The sequence below is a fragment of the Medicago sativa genome, chromosome 8 (assembly GCF_051527215.1).
Source record: "Medicago sativa cultivar Bolivia chromosome 8, Bolivia_mono, whole genome shotgun sequence".
NCBI lineage: Eukaryota > Viridiplantae > Streptophyta > Magnoliopsida > Fabales > Fabaceae > Medicago > Medicago sativa.
Window position 1 is genome coordinate 51,413,836 of NC_140756.1, and position 8,625 is coordinate 51,422,460.

Here is an 8,625-nt window from a genome sequence, read left to right on the forward strand (position 1 = left end):
GCCTAATCCTTTAGGTGTCAAGTCATTTACATGTCCAAGAAGATTTTCGCAATGTTCTGGATTGGAAAATTCTCTGTTCTACTTTCCTCTTACTATTTCAAGAACTACCACTCCATAACTAAAGACATCTGATTTCATTGAGAAACGTCAACGAACTGCATATTCAAGAGGCATGCATCCACTGAAAACATATGATGTTCCAACTAAAACTAGTGACAAATTAATCTTCAAAGGCTATAAAATTTTTAGTTATGACATAGTGATAATACAATCTCATATACCATAATAAGAAACTGACTTACTAGGTTCTAGCACCCTCTTTGTATTTGCCTCAATTTGATCTCCCAACAATGTTCGCGCTAGACCAAAGTCCGTAATTTTTGGATCCAAATTTGCATCTTGTAAAATATTGTTTGGTTTTAGATCTCTCTGAATAATTCTTAAACTAGAGTCTCGATGAAGATAACGAAGTCCTCGTGCAATGCCACAAATAATATTGAAGCGCTTGATCCAGTCAAACATATTTCGTTTATTTATATCTAGTCAATAACACAAATATGATAAGCATATTTTTGGGTTGCCGCATATTTACGACCGTTGTTGTTCTTTTCTCTAGCTTTGCCGTTCTTTTTGTGTGGTGTAGCTTTTAATAATATGATGTTTCTAAAAAATATATAAGCATGAGAGATACACTAACATAGCTAGGCGAATATCGATATGAACGAAGATACTAATTGATAAAGCATCAAACCAAAAATATTGTCTAAGCTTCTGTTCGGCATGTATTCATAGATCAACATTACTTCTTTTTGAATGCAGTAACCGAGAAATTTGACAAGATTAAGGTGTTGAAGCTTGGCAATTACCACCATTTCATTTTTGAACTCCTCCAAACCTTTTCCAGACTTATTTGAAAACATTTTTATCATCACAATAATGCTTGTTGTTAGCAATATGTTGCAGAAAAGTAGCATTAATTTCTAAAACAATATTGTTAAACTACTTACTCCTTGTATCATTAAGTAACTTGCAGAGCAAGTTACCAACATTAGATTACTTGGAGAGCAAGTTTCCCTTGTGATTCCATAGATCCTTATAGTGTACTAGCTTTACTAGATCTAAAAGTTAGTTACAAGTTTGTTAGGTTCATGAACTGTTATAAATAGCACTGTTGTAATAGTTCATTGGGATTATTGAATGAAATCACTTTTTCTCTCATTTTCTTCCTTTCTTCTTCAACAAGTTTTAAGCTTTCTCTGTGTTTTCACCATGGAAATGGTGAAGTTTAAGATGGTATCGAGCTCCTCTGAGCTCTGTTGCCCATCGTCTCTTTCTTTCTTCTCTTTTCTTACGGTTAGTTTTCTCGCTTCTTCTCCGATGGTGCGTGGCAACGCCGGCAACGCCGTTGTAAACGGTGGCGTTCATGGAGGTGCGGTTAATCCTCCGATTCTCGATCCGTCTCAACAACCCGGTAATGTCTATTACGTTCACGCTTCCGATGGTCCTTCCTCTGTTGCTATCACTCCGGTATTGAACAATTCGAACTATCATTCTTGGGCGCGTTCAATGCGAAGAGCTTTAGGAGGAAAGAACAAATTTGATTTTGTGGATGGATCAATTCCGGTTCCTACGGAATTTGATCCCGGTTTCAAGGCATGGAATCGTTGCAACATGCTCGTTCATTCGTGGATCATGAACTCGTTGAAGAATCAATTGCGCAGAGCATTGTGTTTCTTGAGAATGCGTAGATGTTTGGAACGAACTCAAAGAAAGGTTTTCTCAAGGAGATTACATTCGCATTTCTGAATTACGGTGTGAAATCTTTGGATTGAAACAAGATTCACGCTCTGTTTCGAGTTCTTCACTTGCTTTGAAGGTTTTTTGGGAAGAGCTTGAAGCTTATCTTCCAACACCGGTTTGTGCATGTCCTCATCGTTGTACTTGTAATATCGGTGTGCTCAATGCTAAGCATCAACATGAAATTACGCGTTCTATTCGTTTTCTCATTGGTCTCAATGATCAATTTGATCTTGTGCGTTCCCAAATTCTGTTGATGAATCCTTTACCAACTTTCAACAAGATTTTCTTAATGGCGCTACGGCATGAAAGACGAGTTTAGAGTCTCTGTTCTGTGATGAATCTAAGATTCTCATTAATGCGGTGAATTTTCCTAAGTCCCAAGGAAGAGGACGTGGTTATGGAGGTTCTTCATCCACTTCGGTGCAAAACGAGTGTGTTCATTCTGTGGAAGAAGCAACCACACGGTTGATACTTGTTATAGGAAGCATGGCTTTCCTCCAAATTTTGGCAAAAACTCGCCATCGCTAATAATTCTTCCCTTGAAGTGCATGAAGAAAGGGAGGATCTCGATGATTCAAAGAGTTGCAAAGGGAATGATTCTTTTGGTATCACAAAGGAGCGGTATGAACAGTAGGTTAATCTTCTTCAAACTCGGCAGAAGTTCTTCCAAGAAGGTGAACCATGTCACTAATCATGTGACCTCGGGTATATCCGGACTCTCATATGCTTTGAATCAATCCAGTTTGGTTCATGGATAGTTGATTCGTGTGCAAGTGATCACATATGTTCTTCTATTAGAGTGTTTGATTCTTATCAATCAATTAAACTGTTCATATCTGTCATACCCTAATTTTGGACCTAAAAATACTAACTCAATTCTTCTTTCCTTGCATTTTAAGTCATTTGAACTGTCTCGATCAATTGCATCCTTCTCTCGCATTTTATTTCAATGTTATTTGCAAAATTCACATGCAAGGGTATTTGAGTCATTTCCTACGTCAAATTTCCCTCGGTCTTTCAAAATTTTGTTTGAGTCCTTTCAAGTAGTGTGAATAAGTCTCTGTTTCATTCTATGTCAAAACCCATTTTAAAAATTGCATTTGAAGTCATTTTTGAGTCGCATTGCCCCTAGGGGCATTTTAGTCTTTTCATGTGTTAACGCCCTGTTTAAATCCTAAAAAATTGTCTCTGAGCCTTTTAATTTTGTTTATGTGAGTCTTTGATTCAATCTCTGTCAAAAATCCATTTTTCAATCGCATCCGAGTCATTTTTAGTCGTTTTCGGCCCAGGGGCATTTTGGTCATTTCACACGAAATTTCGGCGCAGAGGTACTTTAAAGTACCTCATTTAGGCCATTGGTTCGTTTTAGTCCGTTTTGTCAATTTTATTCGTTCCACTTTACGTTTATTTCCAAATTACGTTTTTTACCAATTTTATTATTAGTTATTTTTTTTAGTCTCTTTGTCATTTTTGCATATTCGGTCCTTTTTATTAAGTCTTTTGCGGCTTAGTCCAAAAATCAGTTACAAGTCTAGGTCCAAGTGTCGTCGTCCCATTGGTCCAGATGTTACGGTCACCACCTATAAATATACGCCACATCACAAAAATTTCAAGGGGCCAATCATTTTTTACACGTTTCCAAAAAAGTCAAGAATCCGAAACTTCTTCTCTCACTCTCCTCTACCCCACGCGCCACGCGCCACTCTCATCACGGGGTTTCTTTCCCCGTAACTAACTCACAACCACCGTAACAAACACGAGCCACCGCAAACCACCGCAAGTTCACGGCATTAACAACACAAAACCACCAAATTCATCAACCACAACCGTAACAATATCCACGGATTCATCACCGGTTCGAATATTCATCCGTAAAACGCTTCCAAACAACAAAAATTTCGAATTCATCAAAAATTACCACAGAGTATAATCCTCGGAGATTCAACCTTTGAATCATCATCATCGGATGTTGAGCTCGCAATTCAAGCACCGTTTCGTCGCAAGGACTAATTCGGTGCGATCACGAAGGAGAGCGAGAAGAAGAAGGGACGAAGTAGGAAAACCGGTTCAACAAGATTTGCCGGGGAAGATCCAACAACAAGTTCACAGAATACGAAGAAGAAAAGAAAAACGATCCACATTCGTTTCGATCTCGCCTGCTAGAAGCAACAAGAACGAACTACGTGAAGCGGTCCTTCCTTCATCTCTCTGCAAATCCAACGAGGTAAATGTCACTTTCTCTCGCTTTCATTTCGTATCGGACTTAATCATTTGAAGCTATGAACGTGTTTCGTCCAGTAATAGAACGTGTGAAAGCATAGATTAGTATGGATCCACCAATCTTAGGGTTTGCCTTTCGAAAAAAACTTTGAAAATAAGAAATCGGTAAAGAATTTCGTAGATACACTAATCCACGCATCTCCTCCGAAAATAGGGTTTTATTTTGAAAAGAGGAGAAGTTTTCGGTTGAGAAGCATGAAAAAACGTTTTGAATAGGGATGGTTACCGGTACCTTCGTCGGAAAATTCATGAGTTCGCCGGAATATTCATCGGAAAACTCATGAGTTCGCCGTGAAGTTCATACTATTCCCGGGATCCGACGAGAGGTTGTAGAGAGAGGACGAGAGAACGCGTTCAACTTAGAGAGAGAAGTTAGGGTTAGGAATGGTTCAAGAAACCGGTTCAAGGCCTTATATAGGCTCGTGAACCGGTTCAGCCCGTTGGATCGACCCATAACCCGCCTCTTTGAGGCCCAACTGTCATATTTGTGCATATGTTGCTCTTTGCGCCCCCTATGCCGTATGTTTCTTGCCGTTTTTTGCTATTTGCACCATTACCGGTTCAAATTTCTTCACAAAAACTTCTGAATTTTTCTAATGTGTTCTTAATATTTTTTACATTTTAGTGACATTTTTGTGCTAAAAGCTGGAGAGAAGCACTTGAAGCATTTTTTTTTCCCCTTATTTTTGTTAGAATTAATAATTTTCTTGCAATTTTTAGTCCAAAGAACCTTAAAAAAAATTCCTAAAAATTCCTATGTGTTCTTAACCATTTTCTTGACATTTTTGTGATATATTCATATATTGAATCTTGATTAAAAAAGTGTGTGATATTTTTCTTGACAATTGTTACTATTTTGGTTAAAAATTGGTGGAAATTCTATATGTTTTTGTGTCCAAAATTGCCTTAAAAACTCCAAAAAATTCCATACATATTTCTTCATAGTTTTGTGGTATTTTTTATGATAATTGTTGCATGTTAAAATTGATAAAAATATATGTGGAGTTTTCTTGTGATTTTATATTACTTTTTGGTAACTTCTTGTGAAAATTTTGCATGATCTTGGCCCTTAATCTTGAGTATTTGATATGGAATCTTGTTACATGAATTTTATGAAAATTGTGATTGTGAATCCATGAAATTGGTGCTGTTTGTGAATATGTCGTTAATGCCTTGTGTTCCAAGTTTTGTTTGTAAATAAATAATGTGAAATTTGCCTAATCTTTGTCTTAAATGCTTGGTAGTGTATATTCCTTTAAATCCTCTTTGTGAAAATTGAATTGAAATTCTTTGGAAACTCTTTGAAGTATGAGGATTATAGGTCATATTCAAGCCTTGCATTTGTGATGATTTTTTTTTTTAGGCCTATTTCACATTGTTTTTGCTTGTCTTTTATGTTAATTTCCATTACTTTTGTTATGATAGCTTTGGAATTGCTTTATATCTCGTGCTACTAACTCCTTTCATTTCATATTTCATATTCATCATAAGCATCTCCATTTCATCCCATCTTCATTTCTATTCTTCTTGCAATTTAATTTGTACCAAAATTAGAATGTAAAGGTTTAGGAATTCTTGTAATATTTTACTTTCATGCTTTTAATTTCTTGGCAAAGAGGCCATAGAATGTATCTAGGGTGTGATGTAAAGGACAATGGACTCTAATAATGTACACCGACACAAGCACCGACACATGCACACACACCACTATAGATAGAATATGCATGTTAGATGTATGTTTAGGATTGTATGTTTAGATGAATGCCTAGGACTTATACTTAGAAAAAAACCATTTTCCAAACAAATGTGAACAACTTCACTCAAATCTTTTCCAAATAAACCTTGGGACCCAACATCCCATTGTATTTTCTTTCCATTTTCTTAATCAAATTTCAATGAAAATAATCATGTTTAGACCATATTTTGCAAATGACTAATTCAACCTCACAATTTCCTAATCTCATGCCCTTGAGGCCTCTCTCTTATTCTTCAAAATTTCATTTTCAAACTTAAAATCAACCAACAAAAACAAAAACATTTTTTGAAAGAGAACTACGGTGGATTTGATCCCTTAATCGGGTACGTAGGCAAGGAACAAAATTCCTTCAATTCAACTAAAATAAAAATCCAAAAACATTCTTCTCCCTCCAATTCTTCATTTAGTAACTTTTAGGTGTAAATAACATTTTCAAAATAGCATTTAAAAATAAAGCGCGCGCGTAGAAATTAAAGACGGTTCCTATAGGATACTATAGTCGTTATGGGTGCCTAACACCTTCCCGTAGCGAAAACAACTCCCGGACCTCGATTCTCAAGGGTTTTGCTTACTTTTTCCCTTCCCAAGAAAAATAAGATATCACCGGTTCAAAAGGTTCAAACGTAATCAATGTTTGACACCCGAAAACCAAGATAAAACAAATGGCGACTTCACTGGGGAGATTCGAGAGTTACGCCTAGTCTTTATTTCCACGCTTGCGCTTGTATTTTTACTTGCTTCCTTTACTTGCTTTCCTATGTGAATAAATGTTTAATTTCTTGCAAACGTGTGGGGTGAGAATATCAAAAGTCCCGCACCCGGGCTGAGTGAACTTAGGATTTAGGAGGGATATAATCGACAATTCATTCCGGGGGTTGCCTCGTGTTTTGGATTATGCGATCAATCCCACATAGCCGAGGCATTTTGGGGGTGATGGTGTCGGCGCGTGTTGTCGCGTTTAGGCACTTTACTTCTAATTGTTCTATGACGCTATGAACCGTAGATAACCAAACCCATCCATGACCATTTTCTAGGATGTAGTGCGGAGGCTAAACCGAGTGTTGTCTCGAGTTTTAGTCGTCACGCGATACTACACTCAAGTTAGACCTTCCACATATAATCATGGAGCGAGTGTTGTCTTGTGACGCCGTGATATACGTCGGAGAGGTTGCAACTTGGGAACCTTTTAGAACCCGGTTACTATTTCCTAAAGCCCTAGATTCACCGGACACCGTGTCCACCCATGACTCCTCAACTTTGAACTTCAACCCACCATGTTTTCTCCGAACTTGAACATAATCATGCATTCATGCATACATGCATACATGCATAAACTTTTTCCATGCATTGTTATCGAAGGGCTTAGACAAGTTGAATTTGTAAACATTGTAGGAATGAAGAGGACTAATTCCTACAAGTTCAAGGAAGTGGATTTGGCTAGTTTGAGAGATTTGGCACTCAAGATTGAGGATCCGACCGGTTTCCGACACCGTTATGGGGCTTTATTTCCTATTCTCCATACTAATGTGGATGAGAAGCTTCAGGTGCACACTCTAGTGCAATTCTATGATCCGAAGTATCGGTGCTTTACTTTCCCCGACTTTCGGTTGGTGCCTACTCTAGAGGCTTATTCTTCTCTCGGTGGATCTGTCTATTGCTAAGGGGATACCTTTCTCAGACTTGAGCCTCCTCTTACTCCATTGGTTATTGCTAAGGATCTCTATCTCGGGACCACCGATGTCTCCAAGAATCTTGTCACTAAAGCACGCATCCGAGGGTTCACTTCAGAGTATCTTCTTGGGAAAGCCAACCTCAATACTACTTGTCGGGACACTCTCGAGGCTATTCTTGCACTTCTCATCTATGGGCTTATTCTCTTTCCGAATCTTGATGGCTTCGTGGACATGAATGCTATTATGATCTTCCACTCCAAGAATCCGGTTCCTACTTTGCTAGCCGACACGTACCATGCTATTCATGATCGATCCGGCAAGGGTCGTGGATACATTCTTTGTTGTGTGCCTCTCCTCTATAGGTGGTTTATTTCGCACCTTCCGAAGTCTTTCCACGACAATCCGAGAATTGGTCTATTTCACAGAGGATTATGGCTCTCACTCCTAATGAAGTGGTTTGGCTCACTCCGGCTTCTAGAGTCAAGGAAATTATCTTTGGTGGTGGAAAGTTTCTTAATGTACCTCTTCTTGGTACCTGTGGTGGAATCAACTATAACCGGAGCTTGCTTTGCGACAATTTGGTTTCCCGATGAAAGATAAGCCCATCAATCTTGCTACGGCTCCTTATTTCTTTCACTACTCCAATGCTTCCACCGGCATAAGAGAGGACTTCATAGATGCTTGGTCTAAGCTTCGGAAGAAAGAGGTGAAGCATATGGGTGTAAGGTCCGGTATTGCTCATGAGGCCTATACACAAGTGGGTGATAAACCAAGCCGAGGAGATTGGTATGCCTTACCCCTCTATGAGATATGTGTCCGCATCTGTTCCTACCATGCCTTTGCCTCTACTCCCACCTACCCAGAGATGTATCGGGAGCATCTAGCTATGGAGAGTCGGGAGAAACATCGCTGGAGAGCTAGATACTATGAGGGCCGAGAACTTGATCATGACTTTGGATGGAAAGGATGAGCAGAAGACTCATGAGGTCTTGACACCGAAGAAAGAGTTAGCCAAGGCTAAGAGAGAGACCGAGGAGAAGGATAGACTGCTTATGAGGGACTCCAAGAGGGCTAGGAGTGCCCATGACTTCTATGCACGATATCAGCCTATGAGTC